The sequence below is a fragment of the Gallus gallus genome, chromosome Z (assembly GCF_016699485.2).
Source record: "Gallus gallus isolate bGalGal1 chromosome Z, bGalGal1.mat.broiler.GRCg7b, whole genome shotgun sequence".
Classification (NCBI taxonomy): domain Eukaryota; kingdom Metazoa; phylum Chordata; class Aves; order Galliformes; family Phasianidae; genus Gallus; species Gallus gallus.
In genome coordinates this window covers 83,426,859-83,439,040 of record NC_052572.1, presented here as the reverse complement: position 1 = coordinate 83,439,040, position 12,182 = coordinate 83,426,859, and the positions used below count along the sequence as shown (strand labels likewise).

The following is a 12,182-nucleotide window of genomic DNA, read 5'->3' as shown; positions in this document are numbered from 1 at the left end:
CTACCTGTGAACAGCTTGTCTTGTTTCACTGAACATTCACTCTGTACTCCCACAGTACTGACTTGTTTCAGCACTCATTTTGGATGTCTACGGTGCCCTCCAAATGTCATCGTTGATTAAAATCAGACTTGCAAGTCATTAGGCACGGTGCACTTGCAGGTGTGCTCGTGTGCAGCACAGCAGTATAGTTAAACAGCAGTTCTTTGTAGAGAGGAAAAAAAAAAAAAAGCTACAAATTACCTTCAGCAGAAAAGAACATCACCACTACAGTGAAGATGGGGAGCCAGGAGTCGATCTGGTGATGTGGCAAAGTGAGAGCTCCAAGGGTTTGTATTTGGCTGGGTTGGGGTAGAGACAGCCGCAGTGACCAGCTGGAGAGGGCAGAAGTGTGGTGTGCAGGAGAGCCAAAAGGCATGCATGCATGCACGCATTTTCTCCTGTAAAGCATGCATTTCTGCCTCCTTATTCTCTGGTTCATTAAAAGCAGAAGGTGCCGTTACATACCCACATGTACTCATACATTTAATCATTCTCTCATGACTTCACACCTCCAACTAAGCAGAATGCAAATGACTTCTGGCTACAATACAGTATTCCTTCATCTTCGACCCTTGCCCTGCTTCCGAAGTCATGTTCAGTAACAGCAAGACAGTGATGCCATGGAAAAAAACAGCGGTGGTGTTATACCACTCATACAGGGGGTTGCCTTTTGCTCATTAGCCCATAAGAGAGGTACAGCAAGCCTCAAGGCTTTGGAAGCTAGGCGTGCTCATTTTCAAAGGCAGTTTATGAGCTGGCATTTAGTTGGTTGTTGGCTGAGAACACTGGCAGTGACAGCATTAGTGTCACAGGCAGCTGCCTTATCATCTTGATGCTAACAGTATCTGGTCCAACAAAATTATTAGCACTTATTGGACTAACTTCCATAATGTATCAGAAAGAATGAGAAATCAGAAAAGAGGAAAAAGAGGGGGAAAATGTCTCTGGTCACGTACTTCAACTGTTTCTCTGAGAGCTTTCCTGTGCCAAAAAAAGTGCAGAGGTACTTCCAAGCAGTGACTGGAAGCCACAGGGAAAGAGCACGGAGGTATCAAGTCCTGAGCTCCTTGTCATGCCAGATGCACAGAGCTCCTTTATCCCAAGAAAGGTAGATTTGCACAGATCCAAGATTGCTCTTGGAGAGCCAAAGTCCCACCCCCCTTCAAAATTCCATTCCCAAGACAATAGGAAACACAAGGAAGGCCACTGGCTGGTATGCAGGCCTGCATCCGCAGTGTGTTCACCAGCTCAGTGCAGGAGGCTTGGAAGCTCCTTCCCAGGAGGAGAGCTGCTTAGGGACAGGGTGTTGGGAGGTGCTGATGCTTGTTCCAGACGGGCCTCGGGGCTCAGCCAGACATGGCCACAGCCATGAGTGATATCCTTATGCAAGAGGGGCGGCTGGCCCGACACCACCGGGAGCTGTACCACCAGCACGGCAGGGGTACTGTGACGAATTCAGTGCCCTGGTCCTTTTCAGCCCGTAAAAAAGGCCTCGAGGCGAGTTCAGCCTTGCCAAGGGAAGACACCTCAGAACTCCCAGACCTGAAGGGGAGCGCAACAATAGAGGTGCGCTGCAGCCCCTCGCTGGAAGCTGCACGACGGAGCGGGACATGCGCGGCCGGGGCCAGCGGGGACGCGGTGCGGGGGACACCCCCCGCCGGGCGAACACCTCCCCCGAGGGCCGCGGGGATACGCGGGGAAGCGCCGAGCCCCGGGCAGCGCCCCGGGCAGCTCCCCGTGCTGCCGGTACCGCTCAGCCTGCCGAGCAGAGGCGGCGGGCACAGCGCGGGGCCGCCCCCTCCCGACCCCCACACCGTCGCCGGCTGCGGCGAGAAGCGGCACGCACTTCTCGTCGGCGCGGCGGTGCGAAGGAGCTGATGCTGCCCGGCACGTCGCTGCAGCGGGCCTGCCGCCTCCTCTTCGCCCTCTACGCGCTGCTTCTCTCGGTCACGCTAACTCTGCTACCTGCAGGCAGCCCCTGAAGCCCCCGCCGGCGCCCCGCCCGCCGTCGACCCGAGATTCTGCCCCGACCCCTCCCCACTGCTCGGTGAGTGCCGCCCCCCGCCGCCGCGCCCCCGCGGGCAGCGATAGCGCAACCCCGGAGCCCCCCGGGAGCGCGCCGGGCGGGGGGAGCGGAATGGGGCGCGGTGCCGCTTCCCTCCCCCGACTGCTCCTGGTGACGCCGCGGCTGCTCTGTGCATCCTCCGCTTTCCCCGGGGCTCCGGCGGGAGCACCTCGCGAAGCGCCCCGGTGTCACGGAGGGACCGAACGGGGCATCCCGGTACGTGCGCCTCTGCGAGCGGGGCCGGAGTCGGGCTGCTGCCGCCTGCAGAACAGCGTGCCGCCGCTTCGAGCTCTGCGTCTACCGCCCGTAACTGCTGTGGCCCGCGGCTCCCCTCCGGCACGAGGGGACGGGAGGAGCGGAAGGGTCCGGCGGCGGCTCCCGCGGCGGGCGCTGCCCACGCAGTGTGGGTTCCCGCAGGGACCCGACGGCACCGCGCTGCGCTTCGCTCCGGGAGGGCGGGCAGCAGCTCCGCCCTGCTGAGAAATTACAAGCGTCTCTGTTACTTCTGTTTCTTCCAGAGGTTGGAGTCCTGGGCAGAAGCGGGCGTTTTGTGCCATCAGCGGGGCACGTTTCAGAACAGCGGGGCCAGGAGAAGGGAACTCTGGCCACCAGCGCTGCGACGTGCCGGGTGAGCTGCGTGGCCTCCTGCTGCAGAACACTGCGAGACTTCTGAGAAGCTCCCTGTGGGTTTCTTGTAGCAAAACCGACGCAGAAATTCATCGTTTCACTCGGTGCTCGCTGGTCAGCCGGATCAATGCGACTGAATAGCAAATGAAGGGGTTGTTAGGAAGGTGGTTTTGAAGTCACTAAGAGGGACTGCATTGGATTGGTTTGTTTGTTTGTTTGTTTGCTTTTTTTTGGGGGGGGGGGGTTGTTTTGGGCTGTTTTTGATTCGTGTTTTTCACTTTTCCCCTCCCATCGCTTAGTGCTGCAAGTAGCCGTGTACTCAGGCTATGCATGGGGATGTGCAGCCCCTTTGGAGCAAAGCTTTGCTCCAACCGGCCCGCTCACACTGAACCTCCCGGGCACTCTGAAGTCCTGGGAGCTGGGAGAGTTCCATGTCCCCCGGACTCAGAGCATTACCCAGTCAGTGCCCGGATGGTCAGCTGAAAACAGAGTCACCGTTCCCAGAGCTGTGCCAGAAATGTGGAGATGCGGCACTGATTAGCGGGCATACCGCCGACGGGTCGGTGACTGGACTTGATGGTCTCACAGGTCTTCCCAACCTTAGTGATGACATGTGATTCTGTCACTTTGTACTGTCGCTGTATCGCTTCCGTGCAGCTTTTGCACGGGTGCAGGCAAGGGCACGGGTGGTGGTTGTGGATGCTCAGAGAGCCCCTCGTGGCTCAGGACTCGTTGGTTTCCAGCAGCCCCAGTACCAGGGTGCTCTCAGGTGTGGGCTGGCACTCACCCACATGGCTCTGAGGTCTTCAGCCAGCACGTTGGTGAGGAACCTGACTGCTCCGTGGTACTGCATTTCTCACCACTTCTTTCAAGTTTTGGCAGCAGAGAACTTTTGTGAAACTGCCTTAACGTGCCTCAGATTTTGGTCAGAGTTATCTGCTCTGATAATCTGCTCGTGTCTCTGTGATCAGCATGGAACTGAGGAGGGGTCATATCCACAGGCATTTCTCCCTCGCTCAGAATTCGTGCCAGCCTCCTCTTTGCGCACAGAGCTGCTTTAGGAATGGGCATAATGGGTGGGATCCAAGAGGGACCTTTTTGGTGTCCCCACGTTCCCAAAGCCATGTGTCAGTGCTCCACTGTGAGCGGATGGCTCCATCTGCCCCATTCCCCCAGCACAAAACTCTTGTTTGTGGAGACATGCCTCCTTCTCGGGCTTCCTTTTCCCTTTCTTCCCTCACTGGAAGGCATGTAATGAATTGTGCAGGGGACGTGTGACCAAGCTGCTCAGGCTTTCTGAGCAGCCAGTGACACACTTGCTGCCAGAGGCCCAGAGGTTTCTCCCTGGTGATGCTCAGAGAGAGAACCCAACAGTCCGTGCCATGGGGCTCCTGGACAAACACGTGAGCTGAGTGAAGTGTGATCTCTGCAAGAACCTGCTGAACGTAATATGCTTTTATGGTTCACTTCCCTTTATTTGTAACTTGAAAGTATAGATCAAGGCTGGCAAAATAATGCTGTAATTCAAATTTGGATTAAAAGTTTCTAATGTCTAGGAAGTTGTGTAATATAAGGTAATAAAAGCATGTTGGATCTATGCTCCATCTGAGAGCTGCTTCTAAGACTGAAAGGCAAAAGGGATTGCATGGGTTGCTCTGAAAGTAATGTCTCCTATGCATTTCAGTGGTAACTACAACAGATACAAAATGCACAATAACACCGAGCATCTTCTCGGCTACAAAACACTGGTTTTCAACATAGTCACCATCGTGAATGCCTGTTTGCCAGAGGTGAACAAGATCCTGCATGCAGCGCTTGTCAAAACCTGCATCAGTGGAGAAAACTCATTTCCCAGGTGCTGCGATGGCATCACTGCTGAAACACACCACCCACCACCTCACTGTGCCAACATCCGCCAATTGGTCTCCATAAATGTTAAGCAAGCACTGCTGAATGTCAGTGGGTGTCATTTTCTTCTGAAGGGAGGAATTCAGTTCCTCACCTTTGCTTCATCTGCAGTGCCGTATCAGACCCATTCTGTCAGACTGCCCCTCTGCTACCAGCTGTCACACAGCAACAACATGTAGTGGAATACTGGCAGGAAGGCTCAACCTTTACTGCCATACCACCAACATCTGCTTCTGAGGTCATGGGCCAATACGGTAGAGTAGGAGTCTCACCTTCGGTCATGTTTAAAAATACTTTCGTTTTTAATTTTCACTATCCAGCTGTTTATTTGGTGGGAGATCTCAGGCATGAAAGGAAAGCAGCTGTTTCTCCCAGAAGCCAGAATCCTGGGTAGGAAGAGGTGTTTTCCGCCATCAGCAGGGCACTTTTCAGGATGCCAAGAGAAGGGAACTCCAGAGTGGCCCTCAGCACTGAGAGCAGCCAGGCCAGCTGCATGGCCTCCTGCTGCAGAGCACATTGGGGCCACTGCAAGTGGTGCTCGGGGCTGTGCCAGGGGAGCAATAGAAGCAAGCTGGGCGTGCGAGAGGCCTGATTGACAGGGCGGTGCAGGAGCAGCTGTAGTCTGTCAGATGCTTGGTGGTGATGCTTCACATCCGTGTTCCCTGAAAAGCTGGTGGATGAGCAGATGATGCGGTGTGAGAGCCCTTACCTACCTGCATGAGAAGGGATGGAGGAAGCCAGCAGAGGCATGAGTGAGTTTTCTTGGAAACTGGGCAAAGTTTTGCCTGGAGGAAGGCAGAGGCTTGCAGCTTCCCGAGCTGCAAGTGAATACAAGTGTGTGTGACTTCGCTGGGAAGCAGCAGAAAAAATCTTAGATCCTCCTTTTATGATTTCTGTGGTGTTTAGGTGTAAGTTTGCATCTTCTGCAAACTTCTGGCAGTCTCTTATTCATGTTTCCTAGGTGTTCTTTAGCTAAAAACATATGGCAAGTCTCACTCAGGTGCTGTATTGGAGCTGTGCAACTGCAAGCCCCAAAGACGTCTGCTTGCAAACCCTGAGCCATACGTGCTGCCAGGGCTCCATGCCCACACGGCTCTGTCACACGTCTGTGCCTTTGGCCAAGGCTCAGTGTGCAGCAGTAGCTCCATTGTCAAGCAGGTATCTGGAAGGGAAGAGGAAGAGATTGAAGGAAGGGAATCAGGTTGGAAGGTTGACACGGTGAACACAGACAGGTACAGCATTAGCAGATGGGACAGCAGCTGCAGCCGAGCGTGCTTGCATGCTTTCCTAGCATGGTTCTTGTCCTGGGTCAGCGTTGTTGGGTAACAGTGGTCTTGAGGCCACTCACTGCCCAGGTGGCCCAAATGCAGCCAAAATAGTTTGAAACAAGCAACTGGAGCAGCACTGCTCACTGCTGGAGGTGCCACGTGTGCACCTTTGGTTTAATGCTTGTCTCGACAGAAAAGGAACGGACAGCACCAGTTTGTGCAGGTGGGCATTTCGCTGCTGCTCACTGTCAGCTGCGTGGCTCTGCGAGTTCCAGGCCCATCTGTTGCAGCCATTCTGTATTTGAAAACAGCTCACCCAGACTTTCATATTTTGCTGTCCCTGCTGACACCAGTGAAGGGTATTGGCTGGGTGCTTTGCATCCAGCTGACCTTAGAAGCAGCTGCCTCACTGCAAGAACAGCAAAGACAGTTCTTGAGGAGAGCTCACTGCCTTGGATGTTGGAGTAGCGTTGACCAGAATGTGCGCTACATTTAAAACTGATTTCATTGTGAGGAGGAGTGCTACTGATAATTTCTCAACAGCCTTCTTTCTGTCTCCCAAACCTGTTAACTCTCTCTTCTGCATCTAGCACTCATCACAGCTGTGCCTTTCCTTTGTCCAGCCTCCTGGGTGATGCAAGGAAGGGCTCACCTCATCCAACGGGCTGATCCTGCTGAAGAGAGATTTGGTGCCAGTCAGTCAAGCCAGGCTGTCTTTGCCCTCTGCACACCCACCCTGTCAGAGCTGCCGTGCTCTTGGCTGGGAAGCACGCTGCTGCTGAGGGGGGGTCGTGGATGTTCATGAGCCAGGAGCTTCCAGAGCTTCCACTGTGGGAAGCAACGCCATGCAAAGCATGTCCCTCCTGCCACGATTCCTTTTGCTGTTGTCTGCCATTGCTGTCGTGCCGTTGGTGGCACCATCAGCGTTGCCACTGATAAATTACTTTTTCCTTTGGAGCAGAGTGGTGTGATCCTGTCTGGGCACGCAAGCAGGCTTATCACCATCAGCACTCCTGTATGCTGAGAAGACAGCAAAGCAGCGAGGTGGATGGGACACTTTGGAGATGAGCCTCCTCTGCAGACAAGGCAGCTCAGCCTGTCATTGGCAATGCATCGTGGTCACTTTGCCACTGAAATACATGGGGTGGGAGCCCCAGCTGTGAGCATCAAAGCTGCTGAGGAGTTGGTGCATCCTGTGGCACGCTTCCAGGTGCAATCCAGCAGCTCATCCAACTAAGTAGCTTCCCCTAGATAAATTGCCTGGAATGTACCAATGCCTGGAGCCACATTCCCTTCTCTAGCTCTGTAAGTAGGCACGGCTTTCAGGGATGTGCAAGGCTGATTGCAACGGCCACTGCCTTACATCGCCCTAAAAATTACTGTGCCCCCTCCTCCAGCGCCTCATCGTTCTGTGCCTGTAGTGATGTTCCAAGGGCAGCATCTTCTGCAAAGCCCTTGAAATGAGCAAGTGCAGTTCCTGGTGGAGGAGAGACCCTGAGTGCTGCTTCTGAGGCCCGGCTTCTGGCGTGGCTGAAAAACGTTCCCTGTGGGTCAGCTCACCTGGCTACACCAGCTGTGCCAGTGCCGTGAGCCCCTTTACCAACAGACCAAAGACCTCTATTCCCACAGCTGCAGCCTCTCCCTCTCCCCGTCCCCTTTGTTCAGCTTTCCTTTCCCTCCTGTGCTCAAGGTTTCACAGCTCTTGCTGTGATGGTGATCCGTTTCCCACTACCTTAGTAAAGGCATGAACCTCCTACTCCAGAATTGGCTCAGGTCCTCCTCTGCTAAAGCTCACTTCTCTCTGTGAGGTCATTTAGGCCCCAGGCAGGCGCTGAAAGCTTTTGAAAACCTCAGTTTAACAGTCTCATGTTAAATGTTTTGCTCAGAAATTAGCTGTGGCTGTCCCATAGTTCAGTTCTTTGGCTCTCAAGCTGCAGAGCCACTAACCAGTTTGGATGGATCCATTTGTGATGCTGGAGGCTGCTCTCTGAATTTTATCTGTCTTTGATTGGCATCCCATGCCAGATGTGTGTAGCTGGGCGTGGAGGCTGATTTACACACTCACATGCACGCACATGCTGCTGGAGCTAGGCATGTTGGGCGTTCCTTGGCTTGACATTGCTTGAAGCTGTGGAGAGGGAGAGGCTGGATGTGGTTGAGCAAGGAGGAGTTGGCAGCTTCGGTTTTGGCAAAAGGCTCCAATCTCCTTCAGCACTGCCCTGTGCTGCTCACGGTGGAGGCCTGGGGTTCGGTGCCAGGGTCTGTGCTGGGTGACCAACCATCCCAGGCCACCAGCATCCCCAGGTGCACAGGTACAGCCTCCCTGCCGGACCTGAGAGCACCCCAGTGACCTGCTGGCTGCAGATATGCCACCGTGGGGACCGTGAAACATCTCTGTGCAGGAGGCTGGGCCCACACCTCTGCAGGCACCTGCCACTGGGGAGCTCCTCAGGTGGTCAGGCCTGGCTGCTCAATGGCCCCCCTGTGCAGCCACAGCCAGTGCCAGCAGCAGGGCCCCAGGTCTCATGCCCACCCCATCTCGGTCCGGCATGGCCATGGCTTCTCTCCATAGCAGCTAGAGCAAGCTCCCTCCTTCCAGAGGAGTCGTTCGGTTTCATCTCTGTTTTGGGATGCTCCATCTCCATGTCCTCTGCTCCATGAGTTTTCTCACAAAACTGAGCACCAAGATGCATGTGTGTGGAGTGGGCTTAATGCCAAGCCATTTGGCCGGGTGCCCCCATGGAGCCAGGGCCAGCCATATGGTTGCCCTGCTGCTGGGATCAGCTTGGTGCCCCGTCCCAGTGGTGCCAAAGGCACACAAACACTGCATGGTGCTGCTGGTGTCCAGCAACAGATGAGTGACTGCTGCTTGCTGCTGTTTAATTCAATCTTTGTTTGTTTCACACCAGGATGGAGATGTAGAATTTAACGACGCTAAAATGCTGAATGTAGGATTTGTGGAGGCTTTGAAGAAATATGGCTGTGACTGCTTTGTGTTTAGTGATGTAGACCTGATTCCCATGGATGACAGGAACACGTACAAGTGTTACAGCCAACCAAGGCACCCCTTTATCTCCAAGGATAAATTCAGATTTTGGTGTGATGCCTCTGGGAGGGGCATTTCCTTCCTAATACTGCCATGACCGTTGTAGGCCAAGTGCAGCATTGCACATTCCCACCCACCAGGGAGAGCCTAGGAAAATTCTGAGGTGGCACACACGTCCCTGTGGGGAATGGGTGGCTTGGAGTAGAGAGTGGAGAAGCAGGGCAGAGCAGTGTGCTGCCATGCACAGTGGCTGAACAGCCAGACACAGGGCTGCGAGGAACTGGGAGTCTGGGGTCCTGAAGGTGTCCATGTCTATTCTTGTGCTTCAGGGGTGTCAGATGGCACTTGTTTCTGCACAGCGTGGAAAGCAAGGCTTTCTCACACAGGAGGACTATGCATGATACTAGAAAAGTCTGTCAGGTGTTATTTTGAGAGGAAAATAAAATATTTTTGGCTGTTTCATTTCAGGCCATAGAGGGATCTGCCTTGGTGTCTGGGAGCAGCACCAAACCGAGTGCCTGCCTGCATGTGCAATCCCCAGGCTGCTGCCAGCACAGCTGTGGCTTGTCTTGTCTGTCTGTTTTCTGTGCCGGACCCCCACGTAGGTGTGTAAAAATTCATCCATGAAGTCAAAGCCATGTTTGACCCCACATGGCCAGCACTGGTGGCCAGGCCACTGCCTATCTCCACCCAGCGCCAAGCCCTGCTCAGAGTAGGACTGTCAGCAGCCCTGGGTCAGCTGCAGTTTCTCCTTGCAGTTGGGAAAAATTTAGAGCAGAAAGGCCCCAGGGGTTTCCTCTGCTTGCTGAAGCAGAGCCAAGATCCATGGTAAGTCCCAGTGGTGTGCTGGTAGTTGGATGGAAAGGGCACCGCAACCCCAAATGTCTTGTTCTCTTTAATTCCAGGTTACCCTACAATCAGTATTTTGAAGGTCTGTCTGCCGTGAGCAAAGAGCAATTTGCAAAGAGCAGTGGATTCCCAAATACATGCTGGGGCTGGGGCAGTGAAGATGATGACACCTACAACGGGTAAATGAGTACCCACCTTGCAGCTGGAGCACCTCCGCCCATCAGGACCTGCCTTGAGGGGCTTAAGGTGCATAGTGGGAGTAGGAGGAGAAGACCTTCAGCCACAGAGCCCATCCCAGTTGAATGGGGTTAACTGTGTGATGAAGCTGGCAGCCCATGGCTTGGACAGATACACTCTCTGCTGGGTAAAGAACTGGCTGGATGGCCAGGCCCAGAGATCGGTGGTAAATGGAGTCACATCCAGATGGTGACCGGTCACGAGTGGTGTTCCCCAGGGGTTCGTACTGGGGCCTGTCCTGTTCAATATCTTTATTGATGACCTGGATGAAGGGATGGAGTGCAGCCTCATTAAGTTGACACGAGGTTGGAGGAAGTGTCAGTCTGCCTGTGGGAAGGAGGGCCCTGCATAGGGATTTGGATAGGTTGGATCAATGGGCCGATTTTACGAGTTTTAATAAGACGAAGTGCTGACTTCTTCAGATCTTACAGGAAGTTTAGGGGCACCATCTAGCGTTGGCATTTGGCAAATGTGTGGTATGGTACAACCTGGTGAGTATTGTCCTCCTGCTGAACCCACTGCTATGTGGTCGTCGATGAACCCAACGCTAAAAGTGGCAGCCAAAGACCAAGGAGGAAGAGTTAACGACTCTGTTGCCACTTCTACCTCTATCAGTGTGTCAAATGAACAGCCTGGATGACAATAAGGAGCCCATCACGCAGCCCATCATTCAGACAACAAAGCTCTATGTTGTGAATTTTAGAAAATTGTGCAGCTGTCAGGCTTGGGATATCTCTGATTTGCTAAGCTTTACACTCCAAACTGGTCTTGATGAAGGGTTCGGTTCAAGGAGAAGAATTTGCTCTCCACTTTATTCACAGTGCTTAGAAGAAAAGGAGCTAGAAGAAGGTTTGCTTTCATAATTTGCTAAGACTGTGTACTAGAACAGTGTCTGAACTGGTTTTGAAGCTAAGTCTTACTTAAGCAGTGTATTTCACATCTGCTCTTTTATTTCCTTTTCTGTTAGATGCACGTCAATCTCTCCCAGTCTAGCCTGCAAACCAAGATATTCACCACCAGTAGATGAAAAAAAAGAATCCAAAATTGAAAACAAGGCAGCATTGTGCATTATTACATCTTTCTCCAGGGGCTCTCTGACTCCCTTTCAAGCACTCTGACAACTGGTATTAATAGCATAAAAACAAGCCATCTCAGAGATGCAGGTTTGGCTCAAGCCTCCACCAACAAGTAGCTTAGCTGGAGGTCAGTCCAGTTTGCTCTGTGTCTACAGTAATCAATGTGAGGTATTCAGAAGTGCCCTGGCAAGGCCTGGAGGCTGGTCTGTGCACACTGCAGAAGACAACACTGAGCCAAATAGGAATGTCACACACAAACACATGGGCAAGTATTTGTTGCAGCTAAACTAGAAAATGAATGAGCATTCTTTTAAGCTGTCACATTTCATCTGAACATACAGAACAGAACTTTTACCTTTGGTTTACTTATTTCAAGGTACAGAAGAACTCAGAACTGAAACATAAGGTGGAAAAGTTTATCCTATGGTGAATTCCATCCAAATCAGACCAGTAAATGCTAAGCCTTTTGTTCTCAAAATGTGACAACAAGTAATCATTTAATATTTGCTAGTTTCATTCTGAAGTGTATAAAAAAGTATTTCCTCTTCAGCTTTTTACTCAACATGTTTCAACCAGACTGCAGTGAATTCCAGCCCTTATGAAAAGGAATTTCCATCTAGAGTCAAAGATGCAACTTTCTTTCAACTCCCCCATCTTTTAAAAGAGTGTGTAAGGTTACAGATGCACACGTGCTTTTCAACTGAAGATAAGGACCTTCTTCCATTGTTTTGATTATTTTTGTTTCATAACCAAACAAAAAAAGAGGTAGAGGCAAAATCTGAGAACAGAGGGATTAAGAAAATTTAACGTTTAGTGTTTATCATTTAGTGGTTATTGAAGATTTAACCCAGCCTCTCTCATTTTACTGGAAAACTCAATGCTTCTGTGAGATTTTGCGCCACATGTGAGTAGAAAACAGATGTTTTATACTGCTGAAAAACTGAAAGACAACAATTGTGACCAGTTGTGTATGCATACTGGACAACTGCTTTTTTAACACGGTATGAACATACGCTAAGAGCCACTGGAAACAAACAAACAAACAAACAAACAAACAAAAAGGTGAA

General features: G+C 52.1%; 1 long non-coding RNA gene across 1 annotated transcript; it reads left to right on the top strand.

The window, feature by feature from the left end:
* Positions 1-1,881: 1,881 nt before the first annotated feature.
* LOC107052436 lies at positions 1,882-4,333 on the top strand. Its single transcript, XR_001464931.4, has 2 exons — positions 1,882-2,086; positions 2,623-4,333. It is a non-coding gene; the product is annotated as an uncharacterized LOC107052436 (long non-coding RNA).
* The last annotated feature ends 7,849 nt before the right edge of the window (positions 4,334-12,182 follow it).